The sequence below is a fragment of the Cervus canadensis genome, chromosome 15 (genome assembly GCF_019320065.1).
Source record: "Cervus canadensis isolate Bull #8, Minnesota chromosome 15, ASM1932006v1, whole genome shotgun sequence".
In the NCBI taxonomy this organism is placed as follows: Eukaryota; Metazoa; Chordata; class Mammalia; order Artiodactyla; family Cervidae; genus Cervus; species Cervus canadensis.
In genome coordinates this window covers 48413088-48427037 of record NC_057400.1, presented here as the reverse complement: position 1 = coordinate 48427037, position 13950 = coordinate 48413088, and positions in this window count along the sequence as shown.

The window sequence follows — 13950 nt, the reverse complement described above, 5'->3', positions numbered from 1 at the left end:
TAGAGGGGAAGGTCAGTGTATACATGATTTTGGTGAAGGGGGAGGACATGCAACCAAGCACATATTTTTGCAGAAAGTTACTGCTGGCCTCGAGGAGCAGACATCACCATGAAAGATTTTAGTGCTTTTCCAGGTATGAGGAGATGTGAGAACTGGGCTCATAAAATCTTCTCTTGAAACTTTCTATCTGAAGGCCTATTCTGCCAGTTTTCCCCAGAGCACAGAGTGCCTGATCTCTATACTGAATGCCTTTCACGGGGTATTGAAGGTCAGCAGCTGTAGCAGCTCATGATTTAATCCTTTTGGAGGTAAATGGCAAGTGCCAACCTTTGGCTGGCATATCAGACAAAGGAAGTTCAGTAACTGGCCTTCATTTTCCTTATCTGTGAAATGGGTTTAGTATTGACCCTGCTCTATGGGGCTTGTGCTCCAGGCACACCAGCTTTCTTTCAGTTCTGGGAAGGCACCATGGGCGTTTGCAAAATCTGTTCCCTCTACCCGGAACATGGTGCCCCTCCCCACCCCTTTCCCTGATACACACCTGCCCTTTCTTCAGGTATCAGGTCAGAGGTCCTGTCCTCAGGGACAAGGCCCATTTCCCTCTCCTACCATTATTACCTCACCTTTGGGGCACAGTTCACAGTTATACATTTGTATTACTTTGTGAGATTCTTTAACATCCATCTCCTGTAATAGACTATATGCTCCCTGAGAACAGATACATCTGTTTCCTCTCACCCTTTTATCTCTAGCGCCCAGCACTTGTTAAATACATGAAGGAATATGAGTGAATGAATTATAGTTGTGAAAATCAAGGGGCATTTGGGCAACCCAAGCACTGTGCTCCAAAGGGTACAGTATGCTGTTAAGAAAGGCTTAGGCAGAGGAGGAGCCAAGATGGCGGAGGAGTAGGATGGGGAGACCACTTTCTCTCCTACAAATTCATCAAAAGAATAACTGAATGCAGAGCAAACTTCACAAAACAACTTCTGATCGCTAGCTGAGGTCATCAGGCGCCCAGAAAAGCAGACCATTGTCTTCGAAAGGAGGTAGGACAAAATATAAAAGATAAAAAGTGAGACAAAAGAGCTAAGGACGGAGACCCGTCCCGGGAAGGGAGTCTTAGGCGGCCTTGCTTGGGCTAGGGTCCGGGCCTGAGTGCCCTGAGGACAATCGGAGGGAGCTTCTGTGAGGTGCCAACTTGAACTGTGGGAGACCAAAGGAGAGAGAGAAAATTGACCGGCCGGAACACACTGCCGGCCGTTCGCAGAACAAAGGGACGGAGAAAGTCCCAAGAAGAGGTCGCAGGCTGCGGACCCGCCCAGCCCCGCCGGAGGCAGGAGGCAGGGGGGAGGGGAAGGTCGCGGCGAGACACAGGGCGCAGGCACCCGACCGGCGCGGGCGGGGACTGGGGCTGGGGACGCAGAGGGCGGAAGGCGCGCGCACCCGACTGGCGCCAGCGGAAACTGAGACTGGGTCCGCGGAAGGGAGTGGGCGCGCCACACCTGGGGATAGTGCGCCCATCAAGCCCCTCGCTGCCTGGACCGCTCTGACGGGGAAGGCACAGAGAGCAGGCGCAGCTTTTCGCTCCGCGCTTTTGTGTAACACCCGAGGGCTGGAACCTAGCGCAGCGCGGGGCGCGCTCCATATGGAACAGCCGGGAGCCTGAGCAGCGCAGACGGAGAAAGCAGCGTCAGCCCCTCCCGGCAGCGCCAGCCCGCCCCCGCAGGGCCAGCCCCTCCCCGCAGCGTCAGCCCCGCCCCGCAGCGCCAGCCCATCCCCGCAGCGTCAGCCCCTCCCAGCAGCGCAACGGAACTAGCTGACTGAATAAGAGTCCACCTCCGCCCGCCTGTGTCAGGGCGGAAATGAGGCTCTGAAGAGACCGGCAAACAGAAGCCAAATAAACAAAGGGAACCGCTTCAGAAGGGATTGGTGCAACAGATTAAAATCCCTGTAGAAAACACCGACTTCACCGGAAGGGCCCTGTAGATATCGAGAAGTGTAAGCTGGAACGAGGAGCTACCTGAAACTGAGCCGAACCCACACTGACGGCAACAGCTCCAGAGAAATTCCTAGATATATTTTTACTTTTTTTTTTCTAAGTAAGGAAAAAAAAATTTTTTTTTCTTTTTATATTTTTTCTTTTTTATTTTTTCTCTTTTATTTTCCTTTAAAATTCCCTATTACTCCCCCATTACGCCTTAACTTTCATTTTCATAGATTTTTACGATTTTTTTAATTAGGGGAAAAAAATTTTTTTCTTTCTTTCTTTCTTTTGTTTTGTTTTTTTTCTTTTTTTTCTTTTTCTTCTTTTTTCTTCTTTTTTTTCCTTTCCGTTTTCTCTTTTATTTTCTATTTTTCTTTTTCTCTTATTTCTTTTAAAGTCCTCTAGTACTCCTCTACTACTCTTCATTTTCATTTTCACTACACTATAACCTTACAAAAAAAAAAGAGAAGCCCTATCTTTAAACCGAAGATTATTCTCTCCCAATCTTGACTCTCTGTTTTCTACCTCAGAACACCTCTATTTCCTCCTTTCCCCTTCTCTTCCCAATCCAATTCTGTGAATCCTTGTAGGTGTCTGAGATACGGAGAACACTCTGGGAACAGACAGCTGCGTAGATCTGTCTCTCTCCTCTTGAGTCCCCCTTTTTCTCCTCCTGCTCATCTCTATCTCCCTCCTCCCTTTTCTCCTGTTCATGTAACTCTGTGAACCTCTCTGGGTGTCCCTAACAGGGGAGAATCTTTTCGCCATTAACCTAGAAGTTTTATTATCAGTGCTGTATAGTTGGAGAAGTCCCGAGACTACAGGAAGAATAAAACTGAAATCCAGAGGCAGGAAACTTAAGCCCAAAACCTGAGAACACCAGAAAACTCCTGACTACATGGAACTTTAAGTAATAAGTGACCGTCCAAAAGCCTCCATACCTACACTAAAACCAACCACCACCCAAGAGCCAATAAGTTTTAGAGCAAGACATACCACGCAAATTCTCCAGCAACACAGGAACATAGCCCCGAATGTCAACATACAGGCTGCCCAAGGTCACACCTAACACATAGACCCATCTCAAAACTCATTACTGGGCACTCCATTGCTCTCCATAAAGAAGAAATCAAGTTCCACGCACCAGTACACTGACGCAAGCTTCCCTAACCGGGAAACCTTGACAAGCCAATCGTCTAACCCCACCCACTGGGTAAATCCTCCACAATAAAAAGGAACCACAGACCTCCAGAATACAGAAAGTCCACTCCAGACACAGCAATCTAAACAAGATGAAAAGGCAAAGAAATACCCAACAGGTAAAGGAACATGAAAAATGCCCACCAAGTCAAACAAAAGAGGAGGAGATAGGGAATCTACCTGAAAAAGAATTTAGAATAATGATAATAAAAATGATCCAAAATCTTGAAAACAAAATGGAGTTACAGATAAATAGCCTGGAGACAAAAATTGAAAAGATACAAGAATTGTTTAATAAAGACCTAGAAGAAATAAAAAAGAGTCAATTAAAAATGAACAATGCAATGAATGAGATCAAAAACACTTTGGAGGGAACCAAGAGTAGAATAACGGAGGCAGAAGATAGGATAAGTGAGGTAGAAGATAAAATGGTGGAAATAAATGAAGCAGAGAGGAAAAAAGAAAAAAAGATCAAAAGAAGTGCAGGACAACCTCAGACCTCTGACGACAATAGTGAAACGCCCCAACATTGAATCATAGGCAGTCCCAGAAGGAAGAAGACAAAAAGAAAGGCCACTGCAGAAAATACTCGAGGAGATAATAGCTGAAAAACTTCCCTAAAAATGGGGAAGGAAATAGCCCACCCAAGCCAAGAAAGCCACGAGCAGTCCCAAACAGGATAAACCCAAGGCGAAACACCCCAAGACACATATTAATCAAACAACAAAGATCAAAACACAAAGAACAAATATTCAAAAGCAGCAAGGGAAAAACAACAAATAACACACAAAGGGATTCCCATAAGGATAACAGCTGACCTATCAATAGAAACCCTCCAGGCCAGAAGGGAATGGCAGGACGTCCTGAAAGTAATGAAAGAGAATAACCTACAACCTCGATTACTGTATCCAGCAAGGATCTCATTCAGATATGAAGGAGAACTCAAAAGCTTTACAGATAAGCAAAAGCTGAGAGAATTCAGCACCACCAAACCAGCTCTTCAACAAATGCTAAAGGATCTTCTCTAGACAGGAAATTCAGAAAGGTTGTATAAACGTGAACCCAAAACAACAAAGTAAATGGCAACGGGACCACACCTATCAATAATTACCTTAAATGTAAATGGGTTGAATGCCCCAACCAAAAGACAAAGATTGGCTGAATGGATACAAAAACAAGACCCCCATATATGCTGTCTACAAGAGACCCACCTCAAAACAAAAGACACATACAGACTAAAAGTGAAGGGCTGGAAAAAAATATTTCATGCAAATGGAGACCAAAAGAAAACAGGAGTCGCAATACTCATATCAGATAAAATAGACTTTCAAATAAAAGCTGTGAAAAGAGACAAAGAAGGACACTACATAATGATCAAAGGATCAATCCAAGAAGAAGATATAACAATTATAAATATATATGCACCCAACATAGGAGCACCGCAGATAGTACGGCAAAACCCCACTAACGAGTATGAAAGACGGAAATTAATATAACACAAAATAGTGGGAGACTTTAATACCCCCACTTACAACTATGGATAGATCAACTAAACAGAAAATTAACAAGGAAACACAAACCTTAAATGACACAATGGACCAGCTAGACCTAATTGATATCTATAGGACATTTCACCCCAAAACAATCAACTTCACCTTTTTCTCAAGTGCACACGGAACCTTCTCCAGAATAGATCACATCCTGGGCCATAAATCTGGTCTTGGAAAATTCAAAAAAATTGAAATCATTCCAGTCATCTTTTCGGACCACAGTGCAGTAAGATTAGATCTCAATTACAGGAAAAAAATTGTTAAAAATTCAAACACCTGGAGGCTAAATAACACGCTTCTGAATAACCAAGAAATCAAAAAAGAAATCAAAATATGTATAGAAATGAATGAAAATGAAAACACAACAACCCAAAACCTATGGGACACTGTAAAAGCAGTGCTAAGGGGAAGGTTCATAGCATTACAGGCTTACATCAAGAAACAAGAAAAAAACCAAATAAATAACCTAACTGTACACCTAAAGCAATTAGAGAAGGAAGAAATGAAGAACCCCAGGGTTAGCAGAAGGAAAGAAATCTTAAAAATCAGGGCAGAAATAAATGCAAAAGAAACTAAAGAGACCATAGCAAAAATCAACAAAGCTAAAAGCTGGTTTTTTGAAAAAATAAACAGAATTGACAAACCATTAGCAAGACTCATTAAGAAACGAAGAGAGAACCAAATATAACAAAATTAGAAATGAAAATGGCAGAGATTGCACAACAGACAACACTGAAATACAAAGGATTCTAAGAGACTACGTACCAGCAGGCTCTATGCCAATAAAATGGACAAACTTGGTATGAAAGACAAATTCTTAGAAAAAGCTTACTTTCCAAAACTGAACCAGGAAGAAATTAGAAGACTGCTAAACAGACCCCATCACAGGCAAGGAAATCGAAAACTGTAATCAAAAATCTCCAGCAAACCAAAAGCCAGGACCCAGATGTTCCACAGCTGAATTTCTAACCAAAAATTTAGAGAAGAGCTAACACCTACCTTACTCAAACTCTTCCAGAAAATTGCAGAAAGGTAAACTTTCCAAACTCATTTTCGATGAGGGCCACCATCACGCCTAATTCCCAAAACCAGACAAAAGATGCCACAAAAAGAAAACTACAAGCCAATATCACTGATGAACATAGATGCAAAAATCCTTAACAAAATTCTAGCAAACAGAATCCAACAACATATTAAAAAAATCATACACCACGACCAAGTGGGCCTTATCCCAGGAATGCAAGGATTCTTCAATATCCGCAAATCAATCAATGTAATACACCACATTAACAAATTGAAAGATAAAAACCATATGATTATCTCAATAGATGCAGAGAAAGCCTTTGACAAAATTCAACATTCATTTATGATTAAAACTCTCCAGAAAGCAGGAATAGAAGGAACATACCTCAACATAATAAAGCTATATATGACAAACCCACAGCAAGCATTACCCTCGATGGTGAAAAACTGAAAGCATTTCCCCTAAAATCAGGAACAAGACAAGGGTGCCCACTCTCACCACTACTATTCAACATAGTTTTGGAAGTTTTGGCCACAGCAATCAGAGCAGAAAAAGAAGTAAAGAATCCAGATAGGAAAAGAGAGTGAAAACTCTCACTGGTTGCAGATGACATGATCCTCTACATAGAAAAACCCTAAAGACTCCACCAGGAAATTACTAGAGCTAATCAATGAATATAGTAAAGTTGCAGGATATAAAATTAACACACAGAAATCCCTTGCATTCCTATACACTAACAATGAGAAAACAGAAAGAGAAATTAAGGAAACAATACCATTCACCATTGCAACAAAAAGAATAAAATACTTAGGAGTATATCTACCTAAAGAAACAAAAGACCTATACATAGAAAACTATAAAACACTGATGAAAGAAATCAAAGAGGACACAAACAGATGGAGAAACATACCGTGTTCATGGATTGGAAGAATCAATATTGTCAAAATGGCTATTCTACCCAAAGCAATCTATAGATTCAATGCAATCCCTATCAAGCTACCAACGGTATTTTTCACAGAACTAGAACAAATAATTTCACAATTTGTATGGAAATACAAAAAACCTCGAATAGCCAAAGTAATCTTGAGAAAGAAGAATGGAACTGGAGAAGCAACCTGCCTGACTTCAGACTCTACTACAAAGCCACAGTCATCAAGACAGTATGGTACTGGCACAAAGACAGAAATATAGATCAATGGAACAGAATAGAAAGCCCAGAGATAAATCCACGAACCTATGGACACCTTATCTTTGACAAAGGAGGCAAGGCTATACAATGGAAAAAAAGACAACCTCTTTAACAAGTGGTGCTGGGAAAACTGGTCAACCACTTGTAAAAGAATGAAACTAGAACACTTTCTAACACCATACACAAAAATAAACTCAAAATGGATTAAAGATCTAAATGTAAGACCAGAAACTATAAAACTCCTAGAGGAGAACATAGGCAAAACACTCTCCGACATAAGTGACAGCAGGATCCTCTATGACCCACCTCCCAGAATACTGGAAATAAAAGCAAGACTAAACAAATGGGGCCTAATGAAACTTAAAAGCTTTTGAAGAAACAGACAAAGGATTAACCTCAAAAATATACAAGCAACTCCTGCAGCTCAATTCCAGAAAAATAAATGACCCAATCAAAAAATGGGCCAAAGAACTAAACAGACATTTCTCCAAAGAAGACATACAGATGGCTAACAAACACATGAAAAGATGCTCAACATCACTCATTATCAGAGAAATGCAAATCAAAACCACAATGAGGTACCATTACACGCCAGTCAGGATGGCTGCTATCCAAAAGTCTACAAGCAATAAATGCTGGAGAGGGTGTGGAGAAAAGGGAAACCTCTTACACTGTTGGTGGGAATGCAAACTAGTACAGCTGCTATGGAGAACAGTGTGGAGATTTCTTAAAAAACTGGAAATAGAACTGCCATATGACCCAGCAATCCCACTTCTGGGCATACACACCGAGGAAACCAGATCTGAAAGAGACACGTGCACCCCAATGTTCATCGCAGCACTGTTTATAATAGCCAGGACATGGAAGCAACCTAGATGCCCATCAGCAGATGAATGGATAAGGAAGCTGTGGTACATATACACCATGGAATATTACTCAGCCGTTAAAAAGAATTCATTTGAATCAGTTCTAATGAGATGGATGAAACTGGAGCCCATTATACAGAGTGAAGTAAGCCAGAAAGATAAGAACATTACAGCATACTAACACATATATATGGAATTTAGAAAGATGGTAATGATAACCCTATATGCAAAACAGAAAAAGAGACACAGAAGTACAGAACAGACTTTTGAACTCTGTGGGAGAAGGTGAGGGTGGGATGTTTCAAAAGAACAGCATGTATACTATCTATGGTGAAACAGATCACCAGCCCAGGTGGGATGCATGAGACAAGTGCTCGGGCCTGGTACACTGGGAAGACCCAGAGGAATCGGGTGGAGAGGGAGGTGGGAGGGGGGGATCGGAATGGGGAATACGTGTAAATCTATTGCTGATTCATGTCATTGTATGACAAAACCCACTGAAAAAATAAATAAATAAATCTCAAAAAAAAAAAAAGCATCAATTCTTCAGTGCTCAGCTTTTTTTATAATTCAACTCTCACATCCATACATGATTACTGGAAAAACCATAGCCTTGACGAGACAGACCTTTGTTGACAAAGTAATGTCTCTGTTTTTTAATATGCTGTCTAGGTGGGACATAACTTTCCTTCCAAAGAGCAAGCATCTTATAATTTCATGGCTGCAGTCACCATCTGCAGTGATTTTGGAGCCCAGAAAAATAAAGTCAGCCACTGTTTCCACTGTTTCCCCATCTATTTGTCATGAAGTAACAGGACTGGATGCCATGATCTTAGTTTTCTGAATGTTGATCTTTCAGCCAACTTTTTCACTCTCCTCTTTCACTTTCATCAAGAGGCTCTTTAGTTCTTCTTCACTCTCTGCCATAAGGGTGGTGTCATCTGCATATCTGAGATTATTGATATTTCTCCTGGCAATCTAGATTCCAGCTTGTGCTTCCTCCAGCCCAGCATTTCTCATGATGTACTCTGCATATAAGTTAAATAAGCAGCGTGACAACAGAGCCTTGACATACTCCTTTTCCTATTTGGAACCAGTCTGTTGTTCCATGTCCAGTTCTAACTGTTGCTTCCTGACCTGCATACAGGTTTCTCAAGAGGCAAGTCAAGTGGTCTGGTATTCCCATCTCTTTAAGAATTTTCCACAGTTTATTGTGATCCACAGAGTCAAAGGATTTGGCACAGTCAGTAAAGCAGAAATAGATGTTTTTCTGGAACTCTCTTGCTTTTTCAATGATCCATCGAATGTTGGCAATTTGATTTCTGGTTCCTCTGCCTTTTCTAAATCCAGCTTGAACATCTGGAAGTTCACGGTTCACATATTGCTGAAGCCCAGCTTGGGGAATTTTGAGCATTACTTTACCAGCGTGTGAGATGAATGCAATTGTGAAGTAGTTTGAGCATTCTTTGGCATTGCCTTTCTTTGGGATTGGAATGAAAACGGACCTTTTCCAGTCCTGTGGCCACTGCTGTTTTCCACATTTGCTGGCATGTTGAGTACAGCACTTTCACAGCATCATCTTTCAGGATTTGAACTAGCTCAACTGGAATTCCATCACCTCCACTAGCTTTGTTCATAGTAATGCTCCCTAAGGACCACTTGATTTCACATTCCAGGATATCTGGCTCTAGGTGAGTTATCACACCATCATGATTATCTGGGTAGTGAAGGTCTTTTTTGTACAGATCTTCTGTGTATTCTTGCCACCTCTTCTTAATATCTTCTGCTTCTGTTAGGTCCCTACCATTTCTGTCCTTTATTGAGCCCATCTTTGCATGAAATGGTCCCTTGGTATCTCTATGCATGAAATGGTCCTTTGGTATCTCTAATTTTCTTGAAGAGATCTCTAGTCTTTCCCATTCTGGTGTTTTCCTCTATTTCTTTGCACTGATCACTGAGGAAGGCTTTCTTTTCTCTCCTTGCTATTCTTTGGAACACTACATTCAAATGGGTATATCTTTCCTTTTCTCCTTGGCTTTTTGCTTCCCTTCTTTTCACAGCTATTTGTAAGGCCTCTTCAGACAGGCATTTTGCTTTTTTGCATTTCTTTTTCTTGGGGATGGTCTTGCTCCCTGTCTCCTGTACAATGTCACAAACATCCATCCATAGTTCATCAGGCACTCTATCAGATCTAGTCCCTTAAATCTATTTCTCACTTCCACTGTATAATCATAAGGGATTTGATTTAGGTCATACCTGAATAGTCTAGTGGTTTTCCCTACTTTCTTCAATTTAAGTCTGAATTTGGCAATAAGGAGTTCATGATCTGAGCCACAGTCAGCTCCCCGTCTTGTTTTTGCTGGCTGTATAGGGCTTCTCCATCTTTGGCTGCAAAGAATATAATCAATCAGAGAACATATTTATACTTATTCAAAACATGCTTTACTTGGAATTGGGTTTTTTTCTTTTTAATGGAGCATATTTGACATCAATATAGTGTTTAAAATTTATCTATTGCTTCACATGGAAAGATTTCATGACAGTTATTGTGTTTGATAAAGTATGTAAAATGTAAAATTTGCCATCATAATCATTTTAAAGTGTTAATTTCAGTGGCATTAATTCCACTCTCACATGGTTGTGCAGCCATAACCACTGTCTGTCTTCAAAACTTTTCCATCACCCAAAAAACTGTCACCTTTAAGCAAAACTCCTTGCTTTTCTCTCCCCCATCCCCTAAGCTGTTTTCTGTCCCTGTGATTTTTGCCCATCCTAGGTACCTTATGTAAGTGGAATCACACAGTATCTGTCTCTTTTTTTTGAGTCTGGTTTATTTCACTTAGCATGATGTTTTCAAAGCTCACCTGTACTGTACATGTGTCAGTGCTTCATTTCTTTTTTATGGCTGCATAATATACCATTGCATGGTTGGACCACATGTGTCTATTCTTCTGTGAATTAATACCTTTTGACTATTATGACTAATGCTGCTAATAACATAGGTGTACAATTAACCTATTTGAGTTTCTGTTTTTGATTCTTTGGTGTATATACCTAAGAGTGGGGAAAAAACAAAAGTAAATGGATACTACTTGCTCTTGAAAATTCTGAAAAACTCCCACGAGTTGTTGGAAGGAACTTTCATGGTTTAAGGGAGAAAAATAATTGCAAGTAAGTTTCAAATAGAAAAAGAATCTGAGGACTATAATGTACCAAACTTTAAACTGTTGGTAAAATGCATGATCATTTTCTTGGTGACCTAGAGACTAATAACTCAGGAATCAACTTTAATAGTCTATGGAAATTAAATTGCTTTGTCCCTACCTAAAACACTTCAATAGTTATATCCACTGCCAAAGCATTGCTTTCTTATCCAGACAGAATTAAATATGACTTCACCTCTTAAAATTCTAATAAAGTGCTATAAATTCAAGAACTGCTGTGACCACTGCTCATCTTTTGCTTTTCTATTAGAGACAGCATGCAGAGTTCCTCCAGTTTTAGTGCTAGGTACTGGTGGCTCAATGGTAAAGAATAAACCCACCGTGCAGGAGACGCGGGTTTGATCCTTGGATCAGAAAGATCCCCTGGAGGAAGGAATAGCTACCCACCCCAATATTCTTGCCTGGAGAATCCCATGGACAGAGGACCCTGGCAGGTCATAGTCCACAGGGTCGCACAGAGTCAGACACAACTGAAGCAACTTAGCATGCATGCATTATGTTCTAGGCTTTGTGCTAAGCATTTTGAATATATTGCTTCATTGAATCCTTACAACATCTCAGCAAAGTAGGAAAAAGATCTGTAGGAAAACTGTAAAAAGTATACATACGCATAATGAAAATACCTTAAGGAAAAAAAGAGAAAGAAATAGAAGTAATATTTGAAGCAATAATGACTGAGACTTTTCCAAAATTAACATCAGACACCAAACTACAGAACAAGAAAGATAAGAGAAAAGAAAAGAGGATAAATGCAAATAAAACTACAGTGGAAACTATCATATTCAAACTGCAGAAAATCAAAGATAAAGTACCAAATCTTGGAAGAAGCCTGAGGGAAAAAATCACATTGCATATAGAGGAGCAAAGATAAAAATTATCATATCAACAACTTCTTAGAAACCATCAAGCCAGAAAAGAGTGAGTGAAATAAGTGTAGAGAAAAAATTCCCCACCAACCTAAAATTCTGTACTTTTGAAATTATCCTTCAAAAGTGAAGAAGAAATAAGATTTTTGTGGTAAACAAACATTGAAGAAATCCATAACCAGGAGACCTGCCTTGCAAGAAATGTTTTAAAAAATTCTTTAGAGAGAAAAAAAATGATGTAGGTCAGAAATTAAGATCCACATAAAGAAAGGAAGAGTATCAAGGAAGGAATAAGTCAAGGTAAACAAAAAGTTTTATTTTCCCTATTGTAGATTGACCTGTTTGTTCAAAATAATACCATGTATTTGATTATGTATACATACATATATATACATGTCAATGTATATGTATACATGTATATGTATATATATATTGGACTGTTGAATGGCATCACTGACTCAATGGACATGAGTTTGAGCAAACTCCTAGAGATAGTAAAGGACAGAGGAGCCTGGCATGCTGCAGTTCATGGAGTTGCCAAAAGTCGGACACGATTTAGTGACTAAACAATGATATATATACACACATATATATACTTACGCATTGTTGTTGTTCAGTCACTAAGTCGTGTCTGACTCTTTGTGACCCATGAACTGCAGCATGCCAGGCTCCTCTGTCCTTTACTATCTCCAGGAGTTTACTCTAATTCATGTCCATTGAGTTGTTGATGCCATCCAACTATTTCATCCTCTGCTGCCTCCTTCTCCTTCTGCCTTCAATCTTTTCCTGATTTTGGGAAAGATTCATACTGCTCATGAAGCAATACAGTGTTATTTGAAAGTGGACTTGGAGTACTGGTAAATGTATATTGCGAACTACTCTAGAGCAACCACTAAAAATGTAAAATAAGGTAATATTCAAACTCCTGGGAAAATGTAGACATGACCAGAGTTAGTTGCAAAAAAAACATGTGGGTAGGTATACATATCTGGAATTTCTTCCTCAATTTAAGCTGCTAAAAGAGAACCTGCTTTTCCCCATAAGAGTTGTTTCCTAAAAGCTGGCAAAACAATCCTGTGGGGAAAAGGATAATATTCATGTAAAAGAAAGCAGTGAGGGCTTCCTTGGTGGCTCAGTTGTAAAGAATATGCCTGTCAATGCAGGAGACGTGGGTTTGATTCCTGATCCAGGAAGATCCCACATGCTGCAGGGCTACTAAGCCCATGCTCCACGACTATTGAGCTATGCTCTAGAGCCCAGAACCTGCAACTACTGAGCCCATGAGCCACAACTACTGAAGCTTGCATATGTTAAACCCGTGCTCTGCAACAAGACAAGCCAACACAATGAGAAGCCAGCTCACTGCAACTAGAGAGTAGCCCTTGCTCATCGAAAATAGAGAATAGCCTGCAGGCAGCAACAAAGATCCAGGACAGCCAAAAATAAATAAGTAAATAAATAAAAATAACCATTCAAAAATCAAATAAAAGAAAGAAGTCATTTAAAATTATATAGCGTATATTTCTAAAATAAAACCTAAATGACTTTCCTGTCTTAGCAACAACAGATGAGACAGGCCAGGTGCAGCACATGGACTCCTGAGCAGCACATCATGCTGATGATGGGGGCTTTATCAATGTCTCCCAACGTAATGGTCCCTGCACTAGATTGAATAGCACGCACTCAAAAATCACAGCTACTCAGAGCCTGTGAATGCAGCTTTATTTGGAAACGGGGTCTTGGCAGGTGTCATCAGGTTCAGACGAGGTCATATTGCAGTTTTTGTTGTTGTTCAGTTGCTCAGTTGTGTCCGACTCTTTGCGACCCCATAGACTGCAGGCTTTCCTGTCCTTCACTATCTCTTGGAGTTTGCTTAAACTCATGTCCATTGAGTCAGTGATGCCATCCAACCATCTCATCCTCTGTTGCTCATTTCTCCTCCCGCCCTAAATCTTTCCCAGCATCAGAGTCTTTTCCAAAGAGTCAGTTCTTTGCATCAGGTGGCCAAAGTATCGGAGCTTCAGCTTTAGCATTAGTCCTTCCG